Genomic DNA, 14,194 nt, shown 5'->3' on the forward strand with positions numbered 1-14,194 from the left:
GAAAAGGAGAAATTTAGCCCCAATTAGAAAGCCACCTGCGTTAAGACACCTGGCAGCTGTGTTGTGAAAAGTCAAGGAAAGGGAGAACCCATCCTTACTAGCCCAACAGGATTCCAAACTTTCACACACCCCTAAGGGGTGTGTTTACTTATTCCCTCAAATCAAAGGGATGTGTTTACCCAACCCCTAAATCAAAGAAATGCATTGTTAAATGCCAGAGGACAGGCACCTCAGGGGGAGAAAGAGAGATAAGAGAAGGGAGAGGAGGCAATACTACCCATGGAATAAAAGCCTTCATTAGATGTAAGACTGGGCTTCTTCCCTTCCTTGGGTCAGGCTCTCTACATCTTGGAGTGTACCTTCTTTTACTAATAAACTTCTGCTGCTTATGCTGCACAAATTCTGTCTCTTGATTGAAGTTTTTCCTTCAAGAAGACAAGAACTGAGGTGGTTCAACGTCATTTTCCCGGTAACAATCTAACAGACATTTCAAAAAGATCGCTCTTGTTGCTGTGTTAAGAATAGCCCATAACAAGGAAATGATTGAGATCAGATGACCAGTTAGGAAATGTGGTAGGCTAAATAATGACTCCCCAAAAGATATCCACATCTTAATCCCTATAAATATTGCCTTATATGGAATAAAAAGGGGATAAAAAGACTGCAGATGTGATTAAATTACGGATTGTGAGAAGGGGAAATTATCCTGGATTATCTTATTGGGCCCTTTAAATGCAACCATATGTGTTTTTATAAGGAGGTAGAGAAAGATTTGACTAAAGACAAGAAGGCCATGATGATGGAAGCAGAGTCAGAGAGAACATGTTACAACACTAGCCTTAAAGATGGAGCAAGAGGCCCTGAGTCAAAGAATACAAAGAGTGCAGCTCCAGTCACTGGAAATGGCAAAGAAAAAAAGCAAGGAAATGTATTCTCCCCTACAGCTGCTGGAGGGAGTGTGGCCCTGCCAGTACCTTGATTTTAGCTCAGTGATACAGATTTTAGACCTATGGCCTCCAGAACTGTAAGATAATACATTTCTGTTCTTCTAAGCCACCAAGTTTGTGGTAATGTGTTAAAGCAGCCATAGGAAACTAGTACAGGAGTTATTGCTGTTATATAGAAAAGAGATGATCGTAGTTCAGACGAGGATGTTAAAAATGGAGATGGTTAAAGGAACTGCATTTTGAATAAGTTTTAAATGTAGAATAAATAGTATTTTCAGTCAGATCAAAAGTAGGTTATGAAATAAAGGAAGAAGTCAAGGATAGCTCCAAAATTTTTGCCTGAGCAACTGAAATGGTTCATCTTGCATCAGCTGAGATAAAAAAAAGGCACATGTGGAGAAGGTCTTTTAAGGGGTAACCAGGAGTTCTGTTTGGGACATATTGGGTTTGATACGTTTTTTAGATCTCTAACTGGAGATTTGAGATGATGTTTGCATATAAAAGCATTGAGTTTGGGAGAGAAATCTTTGGCTGGTGATGCAAATTTGGGAGTTATTGACACATGTTGTTATGCAGCAGCCTACCCTTCTGTCCCCTCATGCCTATCCCTAAAGAAAGAAGAATCTGTGAGACTGTTCCTTTCAGGGACTTTGCTTCACCTTTGTGCTTACACTTCATGTCTCTCTGTTTGGCCCCCAAAAGATGGTTGGTCAGCCAATGACAGGTAAGATTCCTCACGGGAGGAACAACCCAAGCTAGGCGAAACCATGTGGGGACCACCAAGAGAACTCATGGGGTCGATAGAGGTGGGCACAGCCCCCACATTCCCCCGGCTAAGGAGACCTTCTGCCTATGTGGCTATATTCCTTCCCACAACCTGCTTGGGAAGTGAGTCAATGATGTGATAACATCAGTTCTCCTTCCATTCTTAACAATAAGTTTTAGCATAAAGGATTTGTCCCTAGGGAGGCACATATCATAATTGTTAAGATATCATGGGACTTTCTATTCCGGCTGTTTGCAGGCAACGGTGATTGATTTGAATCAGTTTTCTGGTATGATGTATGAGACTCACAGACCGTGGAGAAAACAATGCTACTTCCTTGTGTGTTCATCAATAAAAGCCAGAATGTGGCCCAATTTGGGGCTCTCAGTCCTTTGAGGCTGGGAGACCCTTGGCCCCCTGTTTCATAACTTTCTTGATTTCTGTTTCTTTCTTAACCCTTCACCTCCCCTTCTGGTTCTCTCACTGCTCGTGTTGCGCTGGATGCGACAGACACATATTTGGCATTAGAAGCCATGAGATAAGATGAGATCATCAGGAGAGTACATATAAATAGAGATGAGAAGAGAAGGCAAAAGACTGATCCACTGGGAACTCCATACTACAGGTTTTGACAGAAGCTCTGTGTATGAAAATAACCATTGCAAGAATATTTATGAAAATATGTGAATAATATTAATGTTCAAAATAAGGGATGGCTTATGTAACCTGGGTATATCAATTCAGTGGAATTACCCATTCACTAAAAAAAGTGGTTATGATAACAGTGAAAATAATTATGATAATTATTAAGTGAAATTAACTAGAACTCAAAATAAATATATATTATCATTGTGAGACTAAACATGAAAAGGCATTATATAAAATTAAAATAAATTATGCTAATTTTCGGTTTGTTATATTGATCAGGCTTCAAATTATGTTTCCTAAAATGCAAAGTCCCCTGTGAGATAATACGGAATCATTTCATAATCTTTGTTTAGCAAAAGCACATTGGAAAACATTGAAAAGAATTTAGTAATACATTTTAAAATTACATTTATTTTGAGTCATAGTTGATGAAACAAGGAAAGAGTTAACAGGAGTGGGCTTGTGAGTTGGCAGGATGGGGCAGGCAAAGAATTAACAAGGGCGAGCTTGTGGGCTAACAGGAACAAGCTAAACATTAACCACTTGGCTCTGAATCCTTTGGCTAGCACTGCACCTGCAACCTGACCTCCATCATAGGTGGGAACAGAACAGTTCCCAATCACAACAGCAACCCCATGCAAGCTGATATCCATCATAGATGGGAACAGGACAGTTCCCAGGAGAAGACAACTGTTACGGCAGCCACCGTGCAAGCTAACAAGCACCCTACATCCTACTTAAAAAGTATAAAACTTGAGCTAAACAGAAACTGGCTGCAGCTATTTTCTATCAGACTGCCCTGGCAAAACTCATTTTGCCAGTTCCCAACAGAACTCTCTCTTTTTGACTTTCAGTAATATTTACTTACTTTTCCAGAGTCTCGTGAATGCTTTCACATTCTGCGAATGACCAGGAGTTAATTCTGCACCGAGACAATAGTCATTTAAAAGGCACTTTAAAATATGGCAGTTATAACAGTTATTTATTCTGGTTACCAATTTTTGTAGTTGAAGCAATGGAGTGGATAGTAAGTCAATTGCCTACTAGTCACATAGAATCAGAACTAGTCTTTTGTATTACTGCCCCAGGGAATCTGACTGCATGATGCACTTAAAGGAGTTACTTAGCCTATTTTGATGATAGGCCTGAGTGCCAAATTACACCAATAGAATAGCCTAATTTTGCCTTCTGCATTTACTTTTGGTTGCAGAGTGGTACTTGACCCTGATGCGCACCCCTCTCAGACCTTTGGAGTCTTGCTAGAATAGCAGTGGATAGGAAAAATGTGTCCTTGAAGTCATGGTGGAAAAGAAAATCTTTGCTGTTCTGCTTTTAGGTGGTGATTCATTTTCAATTACTTGAAAATGACTCATCTTTAATAATCAGTTTTAAAAAATTATTGGAAGTAATAAAGTAACAAATATTTTTTTTTTCCAAACATCAAATCAATCTCTACTTCAACCTGTATTTTCTTCCTTATTTCTTAGTGGTTAGGCTCTTTCTACACTCAGGAAACTTGTACAATTTACAGGTTTTCAGTATGAAAACACAAAGTATGTCACAAATATTGCAAGATTGTATTAACAAAGAAAATCGAATTGTGTACATTAAGTTAAGGTTTGTTTCAAATGCTGAAAGTCTGCCTTCAAAGGATCAAAGTTGCTTGGTGTTTATATCAGCTTTATATGGATTATTATTTTTAAAAGTTGAAGTGCTTTTTTAAAATGATCTCCTAATCTACTGTTTTTTTTCTTATCCTGTTGCTATAGAGATTCTTATAACTTAATAAAAATCTATCATCTTTGTAAAAAGAGAAAAAGAAAAGAAAAATATTGATGCCGATATTAAATAAGGAATGCAGCCTATTAGATATGGGTTTACTGATAGAGATTTTCAAGAAATACGATCCACTTATTTCTGATTTTGAAGAAATATTAATTTAGGTTATGGTAGCTATAATCAGTTTTTGTCATGCTAGCCATGTGGTAGATATTTTATGTTACATGAAGATACATTTAGTGTTAAGTTTTTATGCTGTTTGAATAACTTATCAAAGAGAGAAAAAGAAGTTTCTTATCTGTTTAAATATTTCAATGCAAAGCAACCACTTTATTGATTTTTTACTGATATAATATCTTTACAAACATTTTTTAAATGCCATTGCTTGAATTTTACTTTTCCCATAAGCTGATTTGTAATATGTTCACATAGGTTTGAATTGTCTTAAAAGGGTAGCAGGGGGAAAAATGCTTAGCACTGTAACAGAAGAAAATTATGTTATATCTAAGGAAAATATATATACATGATTTAGAAATTATTTAATATTATATAACATCATCCAAAAGCATGGAAGACTTTCATAAATTTACAAAGCAATGTGGGGATTTCCGTTTCCTGCTCTAAAAGAGTTATTCATGGAAGTCCTGACAAGATATACTAAGAGAGCCAAATGAAGTATAAAAGTTAACATTTTTTTGAAACCATCGTAGAACTGACAGGATAACAAGACTTCAGGGGACAAAATCGTGGGAAAATAGGGTCTATACAAATAAATGAGCTGATATTCTATAGTCGATTTCTTTTTTAGGGTATTGGTGATATTCAGTGCAGGCCAAGAGACTGAGAATCCAACTAAATAGCTTATGCAGAGGACTACTAGTGAAAGGCAGAGGAAACAAACATTGATACTGGCAGGACACAGAGAAAAATAGAGACTTGAGATTCTAGGGGTTTGATAAGAAGATATGGCTAAAGGACTGACATCACCACTGATTTTTCTCCTCAAGTCATGTGTAATTCTAAAGCTGTATGTGCTAGGCGAAGCAGAATAATAAGCTAAGCAGAAAGCCCTTGATACACAGGGCAGAGTTGACAGCAGTTGTGGCAAAAAGGGTTAGCATTCTGGACATTCCAGAGGGAGACACTCTGGTAAATACCTCAGATTCTCCCTGGAAAACATTAGAGAGCCAACTCTTAAGACTAGGGAATGAATTCAAGGTAGTGGCAATCACACATCAAGATGACTAAATCCCCAATAGGATTACCTATTACCTACCAAAATAAGAGTTAAACATTTTGCAGAGGAAGACAACTTGGTCCACAACTTCTATAATTTTTTTTAACTTAAATAATATTCCCTATTTAATAATGTAAATATTTAAATACATGCATATGAACAATTTATACAATTTTTCAAATATTTTATTTAGTTAAATTATTAAGTATGCAAATTGACAGGATCACATATCTAGAAACTAAGAGAAAAAAACAACATATAATAGAAACATACCCAAAAATTGATCCAAATATTGGTCAAAGACTTTAAAATTCTTATGATTAATTTGTGGGAAATATGTAGAGAGTTAAGGATGAAGATTTCACCAGAGAAGTAGTGTTTTTAAAAAAAGAAAAAAAAAATCAGTTTGAATTTCTAGAAATGAATAACACAATAACTTAAGAATTCAATAGATAAGTTCAATAGCAAACTTTGACACAGAAGAAGATAGGATTAAGAAGATAGGAAGGCAGATTATTAGATAGAAATACAGAGAACAAAAAGGTAAAAAAAAAAATACAGAAACTGTGTAAGAGTCTTATGGGACACAGTGAAAAGACCTAATACAGTTAATGGAGTCTCAGAAGAGAGGAGATGAAAAATGGTGCAAAATTAATATTAGAAATGGCTGAGAACATCTCAATATGGATGAAAGATATAAAGCTACAGATTCAAGAAGTGCTGCAAACCTCAAGAATGAGAACACAAAGAAGCCATCACACTTAGACATACCAGAGTCAAAATGTTGAAAATGAAAGACAAAGAAAAAAATATTAAAAGCCAGCCAATACAGTCAGATATTTAAAAACAAACAGAAAAACACTTTCATGAAATAAAAGTAAGACTGATAGTTTGTTTTTCACTTGAAACTGTAGAAGCAAAATTTCAGAAGAAAATGGAATGAAATATTTAAAATACTAAAAGAAAATTACTGGCAACTAAGTATTCTCTACTCCCCCCAAAATAAATACCCTTTAAAATTTTAGTTGAAACCTTCAGACAAACCAGTATTGAGAGAAACCATTGTCAGGAGGCCAATACTAAAAGAAATACTAAAAGGACTTTTTGAGTCAGGATGATTCATTACTATTGGATCCACAATAATTCTGGAAATAATGAAAAGCAACAGAGAAGATGAATATTTCAGTAAATATAAGTGAATATTGATCTATAAAGCAAAAACAGTAAATTTCATAGGGTTTTAAATATATGTGGTATTAAAATATAGGACAATAATGAAAAAGTCAGGAAGTAGATAAAAGGAATTAAAATGTTGTAAACTCCTAGTGATAAATTAATAATTGTATTAGAGTGTTATCAATCAAAGATAGTGTAATCTCTAGGGTAGCCACTGAAAGAAAAGTGAACTAATGTGGATGGCTTGTTTCTGCCCTGGTCATCTTGTTAAATAAGGAAGTTGATACTGGCTCCCAGAACAGCCCAACCTTTTTCACTTCTTGGAAGAAGGAATGACAATCTGTTGGTGATCTCACCTGAGGAGCTATCTGATAAATGACTGGCTTCTCAGTGATTAATTCTGAGATTGTAATAATCATGATAACACGGCTTTTAAGAAAATAACCTATGAAAGCAGAATATAAACTTTAAAGAACATGGAGATGAACTAGACAGAGGAAAGAACGTGGATTTGACATTCATTATAAAACTTTGAGCTTGTAGAGTAGCATGGTATGGTAGGCACGACTAGTTGCATATGTAGTAGTCACTCTTCCATTTTTATGTATTTTATACAACTCCAATGTGCATGGTTAAAAATAACCACTTTTCAAATTTCTTGCCCCTGAAGGTAGTCAGTAATGACCTTGGGATTTAAAACAAAAATCTGTTTGGGACTTTTGGGAAAATTTTTCCTGATGTCCATGTTATCTCTTCCTTCTTCCTAAGCATTTCTTCCAGGCTGGCTTGAGAATTGGCTGTCTGGAGAGTTGCAGCCATCTCAAGATCATGTGGACAAAAAATACATGCTGAGGATGGCAGAACAGAAAAACTAACGGAGCCTGGGTCCTTAGGTAGGGTTTCCTGGCGGGAATTCTCACCCATTCTAAGGAATTTTTTTCACTTTCCTGTTCCCAAATCCTGAGAAAAGTTGGTCAGGAAATCGGGAAAATTGGCTCCTTGAACCCAGATGGTTGGTAGTATTGGCCGTCACTTTGTGGAAACGATTCATCGTGGAGAACAGAAAACAGTTTATTATCTCGGGATTTGGGAACGGGAAAGTGAAAAAAATTCCTGAGAATGGATGGGAATTCCTGCCTGGAAACGATAGTCCTTACTGATATCTTTGAGCAGTTAGCTGCACAAAGGCGTGAACTAATTGCTTGAGGAATTCTTATGATATGAAAAAAAAATACATGCCTATTTCTTTAATCCACTGCAGTCCCAGTGTACTATTTTTTTTTCCAGTGCACTGTTGCTTAATGTTAAATGCCCTCATAATTTATACACATTTCCATTACCAAAGCAAACTCTTTATCCTGACACTCAAGGTTATCCACAATTTGGTCTTCCTTTAGTTACCTCTTCCAGCACTTCTCTGTCCCTTTCCAACTTCCTTCCCTTTTTTTGTTGTCCTCTTCATTGAACACCAAATAAATAAATAAATAAATAAATAAATAAATAAATAAATAAATAAAAATCTGTTCCTCTTCTCACAAATTATAACAATCATTTTTAGGTTCCCTATATTCATCTGATACTTTTCTGTCTTTGTATCTTGGCTCAACTTTTTAAAAAATCAACCAATATTTAATAATTGCTTATACAGTGACTAGTATTATAATCCCTAAAATGAAAATGGTTTCTGTATCTGCTTCTGTGAAAAGTAAAAAAGGGGAAGTCTTGGGTAATGGTTTCTCACATTTTAAATGAAGAGCCCCAAATTAATCATGGTAGGGTGGATTATGCTGGAATAACAAATTAATCCCAAAATGCCATTTGTTTAAAACATAAATATTTTATTTCTAATTTATTCTCCGTGTCCATTGTGAGTTTGTTGGGGGCTCTTCTTTCTATAATCACTCAGGAGCCTCAGCTGATGGAGATTGTACCATCTAGAATGTAACTGACAACCATAGTAGAGAAATGAGAATACAGGAGTCATGTACCATCAGATCAATGCTTTGACCTGGAAGTGACACAGATCATCACCTCTCCCAGGATACTGGTGACAGCTCTACCTAATTACAAGGCCTGGGGATTTAGAATAGTAGAGGACTCTTTGGTGAGCACTACTGTATCTTCCACAAACTCTAAGGAGTAGAGTGAGTACTGGAAGTATGAAAAAGGAAAGGATTATTGGCTGAGTCCTAGGGACCTGTGGGAAAGAAGAGAATTTGGTGAGTCACTCAGTCTGTGTGGAGAGGTGACCCTGGGTTTAGCTGTAGATAATTTCAAGTGATTTTCCACCACTGGGTGACAGACCTGATTACTGGAAATATAGACCTAATGTTTATAGATGTAGGAGCTCAGGTTGTCAGGTACAGAGATGGCATTCAGCATATACCCGGCCTCAGTAACAGGGCTGGGTCTTGGATAGAGCTAGTTGTTGCTCAGAAGTAAGGTTAACATGTGTGCCTTAACTTCTCTCCCTAAACTTCCTTTTTTGCAGGCAACAAAATGTCCAAAAGGTGCACCTCAAAACAAAACAAAACAAAACAAAAGCAAGCCAAAAGAGTCCTGAGAATATTGAGACTAAACAATGGATAATATACTTTTTTCCTAGAACATAATGTTCTACCTAGAACCATTGTATAAACGCAGTTTCCCATTTCACATAAAATGTTTTAACCATATGTCTACATTGAAGTTTTGAATAAACTTTATTTTAGAAATACATGACAGGATTTCATTTATCCTTATAACTACTCTATTGGGTAGGTACTATTATCCTAGTTTCACAGAAGAAAAACCAGAGTCCTAAAGAGACTAACTACTTGCTCAAGTTTGAAAGACTTAATATCTTGGCTCACACTTCAATTCAAGACTGTCGGCTCTCTTCATATTAAGGGGGTTTTCAAATCAGGCTGTAAATCCTATTGTCTCTTTCTGCTAATAAGTCAAAACACTTAAGTTTTTCAGCTAATTTTAACAATGAATGATTGCTCACATATTTTTCCTGGTGCGTGACTTTGGCCATTTTAGTTTCCAGCGATTTTTGCTGGCTAAGTGCTGGTTGGCATTTGTGAAGTTCCCCAGGCTCTTGTCTTTAGGCAAGAAGATGATTATACCATTTGACAAATGTGATATCTGAACTTAGCAGGGCAATTTGAATATTATGTAGGTGTTCCCGTGGGTTGCAAGCACTTTATTACCAGCACGAAAATACTAACTTACACATACGCCATATAGTGGCATAAAGCTTGCAGAGCAGTTGAAAAATGGAAGCTTCCTCCATTCTAACAAATCAAATGTAATAAAAAAAAAAATTGAGAAAATGAAAATGGAAATTACTTCCCCTGCAGTGAGCTAAAAAATTGAAAGTTTTCTTTCTCCTTTATTTCTTTCTCAAACTTAATTTTATAGTGGTTTTGCTCTGCATTAATAAAATACTCTTTTCACCTTAAGTGTAACAGATTCCACTGAAAACGCTACTGGAAACCAGAATGCTTTCCTTTATAATTATGGTACAAAGAAACACACACACACACACACACACACACACACACACACACACACACACAAAACAACAACAATAAAAAAAACCCTGCCCCCCCCGCCCCCCACCCTGATCTCATGTATTTAACTTCATTCTTTTATTTTTTTATTTTTATTTTTATATACCTCACTGTATCAAGTAAGGCAATTTTAGTTACAAATAAGAGAAAACTGAATACAAGCCAGCTTAAGTTATATGGAAATGTATTGGCTCACTCCACTACTAGGACAGGTATCACATATAGTTTGATAAGGGCTTCAGTTCCATTTCAATATAGTTTATACATTATTTTCTCTATGTGATGGCTTTATCTTCAGATTGTCTTCCCTCTTGGTAGTAAAATGTCCTTACTTTACATTTACCAATCTGTAGAAAAAAAGAAAAATTTTTTCTTCCTCCAACATGGAACACAAGATTTTGTGTGTCTCTCTGCTGACCTAGGTTTAACACGTGTGCCTGGGATAGTTCCTGTCTCTGATTCTATCACTGTGGCAAGGAGGATACATGTACACCTGGAGAAAGGTGTAGGGTAAATATCCCTTCAAACCACATGACAGCAATTAATTCATGTGGAGAAGGATGGCTTCCCAAAGTAACAGTCTGGGTTTTGGGTCAAGAAATTTTCTTTCCACTTAGATAAAATACCATCACGAAACATTTCATATGGTGGGTTGGTTTCTAGAATAAACGGCAAATGCCTATGCAGTTCATAAAATATTTGTCTGAGTGGAGGATAGTCAGGGGCTCTTTCTTTACCTCTTGTGTCAAATGTAAGTTAAACACAACTGCAAAAATCAAAGCCAGGCAGGAAGAAAGTTTCATTCCTGGGCATTGCATTAGTCCATAGATTTTGTTTTCAGCCCCCTTCTTGAATCCCACTTCTCAGAAAGGCTCTGTTGGTTTCTCTTCAACTCACCCACTCATGAAGTACTACTGTGCTTCCCTGAAAATAAGACCTAGCCGGACAATCAGTTCTAATGTGTCTTTTGGAGCAAAAATTAATATAAGACCCGGTATTATATTATATTATATTATATTATATTATATTATATTATATTATATTATATTAATTATATTATATAAGACCCAGTTTTATATTATAGTAAAATAAGACTGGGTCTTATATTAATTTTTGCTCCAAAAGAAGCATTAGAGCTGATTGTCCGGCTAGGTCTTATTTTTGGGGAAACACGGTAGTAACAGCTCTTGTGACCTGCAGGTTCTGTTTCTTGGAGCAAGATCACACCTGCTTTGGCTCCTGAATATTCTGAATGAACTGACTATTCATGTCTTCTGGCTTCATTACCACCTCTGCCTAGTCATTATTGACTTTAGCAACTTGTTACCCAACAGTGATTAAAGTCCAGTATTGTATAAGATGTTGAATATATATGTTCTTATATACTATAGAAGTATTCCATACCCTAATACCTGGAATCTGTGAAAACAGTGAGCTATCACTCCTCTGATTTTGTTATATTATATGTCATGGTTAACCTTAAGATAGGAAGTTATCTGGGTGAGCCTGATCTTATACAGGATTTCTTAAAAACATAGGGCTTTCTCTTGCCAGTGGCAAGGAGAAGGCAAAAGGGAAGTCAAGGGATTTGAAGCATGATGAGAATTAGACACACTGTTTCTGTCTTGAACAGGGAGGGGGCCATTTGCAAAGACCAGAGAGAGAGTCTAGGCGCCATGAATAAATCCCACCCAATAGCCAGTAAGGAAACAGGCCCTCAGTCCTACAGCTAGTATGAGGAACTGAATTCTGCCAACAACATGAATGAACCTAGAAGTGGATTCTTCCCTAGAGCCTCCAGGTAAGAACTCAGCCTAACTAACACCTTGATTTTGGTTTTGTGATCCCTTGAACATAAAACCCAGCCTAAACCCACTCAGACTTCTGCCTACAAAAACACAAGCTACTAAACGGGCTGTTTTAAAAGCTAGTAAGTATGTGGTAATTTGTTACGGATCACATAGTTAGATTGAAAGCTCCATGAGGACAAAAGCTATGGATGGTGTCATGATTTAGAATAAGCACATAGAGCTTTGCTTAAGTTGGGTTGTTAGGTTCCCATATATGTGGCTACAAATTACAGAGGAGATGGTCAAATAACAGAAGGAGATGGTGCAAGTGAAAACTTACCTTAGTCATGGAAAATGATCAATTTCTCAAGGAGTTAGACACACTGCATCTGTGAGCTTTAGTTTCAGAATGTTCATCTTATTTGCCACATCTAATCCCAAAGCATTGTTCTTTTACCATAATGTTATTTCCCCTGATTTGAATGTTCCCCTGAATGTGTCTGTTCTCTTCCTCTACACAGAGTTCCTGGCGTAATATACATGGATGATGCTGACCCATTTAGTTTCACTCCCCAGCTTAAAGTTACTACAACCCTAACAAATCATTCTAATAGACTCCCTCTAAGGTTGAATCTAACACCTTTTATGACACACACTATTTTTATTCCATTTTGCACTCTATTAGAACAGCCCAGTCCCCCAAGAATATTATTTTAATGTCAGCTCTCAGAAACTCCTGACATTTGTAGTTTTATTTAATTAGTGAGTTAACCATCTTGATTAAGTTACTCTAAATATACCAAAACATTTCTTACTAAAAAATTAGAGGATGTGGTAGTTAAAAGTAAAACCTTATAATTTCATATGAAGAGGAAGTTTAGATGAGAATGAATTAGCTGGTAGCAAACACACCAGGAAATATAATGATGCTGAAGCTGCCACAATAAAAGAATAGAGAAAGGGTACTTTGTGTTTCCTTCATATAGCTCTGAGTTTAATGGGGCCTTGCATTTCAACCAGCTGGTGGGAAGACATATTTCACTTTTGTATATTCCTGCTCTTGCACTTGTGAGCTTTAAACCTACCTCCCAAAAGGGCAGTAGACTTTTTTTTCCCCAACTTGTTATTGGATAGTTGCACTCTTGTTTCCATCCACAAAGCTTAATGTATTAGTGGATGATAACTTAGGATTCATTATAAGAATACAGATAGTCACAAGTGAGAATCTTTGGGGAGCTCCTTCTGCATGCAGGGGTAATTTACATTAAAATGAGGAGAGAAATAAAATATAAAGGGCAGAAATTTCCTTCCATACTAGTCCTGTGGAGACTTTAGGGACCTTTCTTAGAGAAAGATAGAGGGTAGAGGGTCTATACTCGATAGCCAGAAAGTGAGAGTTTTATCTGCGATAAACTAGGTATATGATATCATTAGAACCAGACAGGTTCCACAGTTAGATTAGCCTGTCCTGTGCAAGCTGAACCATTTCAGCACCGATTAGGTCTTTCAGCGTAAAACCAGAATTTAAGATTGAACAGAAATTGAGAATCCAAACCACATAGAAGAAATGCTCAAACGCAAATATTAAAATATAATTAGTATATAGAGTTGGATTTCAACTCAAGTTGCTCTAATAAAAATAACTCAGGGAGACTTGGGTTTTAGTTCTGATTTTGCCTCTAACTGGTTAATGTGAAATCCTTGCAAAGTTACCTAACCTTCTGTTTTCATCTGCCAAATAATGTAAGAATAAAATACAAGGTATTTTAGGCTTTAAATAATCCAACCTCCCATAACACTATGATTCTAAGACAAATGTATAGGAGTGGTCTTAGAGCTGTATTGATTTGGGCCTAACAATTGTTTGGGGACAGAAGGGTTCTCAGAAAGAAAAGAATTCTTACATTTTCAACACCTGCTTTATTGAAATTTATAAAGAACAGGTACAGAGAAATTATCTTCAAATTCTATATTTTCTTTACACAATTTTTTCCCCCAAAATTCAAATTCTGCTTTTTAATGGCATAAGGCAGTACAGGCTTTTCCAGCTTCCTACTAAAATATCTCCAAATTAACAACCATAACAACAAAGTGAATACGCATAATCACACCCCAACCAAGGGCCCACATATGACTTTATTGCCACAATATGGGCAAAATCTCTACTTGATATGAAGCAGATTGCGCTGAAATGAACTGCCTTGTGAACAAAAAAAAATTAAAAAAGAAGCCAACTTTTGTCTTCCAAGTCTGAGAACATCTGAAGAAAGGAAACCACATTTACAATCATAGAA

This window comes from Rhinolophus sinicus, chromosome 4, assembly GCF_057876585.1.
Source record: "Rhinolophus sinicus isolate RSI-liver-muscle chromosome 4, RSI-T2T, whole genome shotgun sequence".
Taxonomy (NCBI): Eukaryota; Metazoa; Chordata; class Mammalia; order Chiroptera; family Rhinolophidae; genus Rhinolophus; species Rhinolophus sinicus.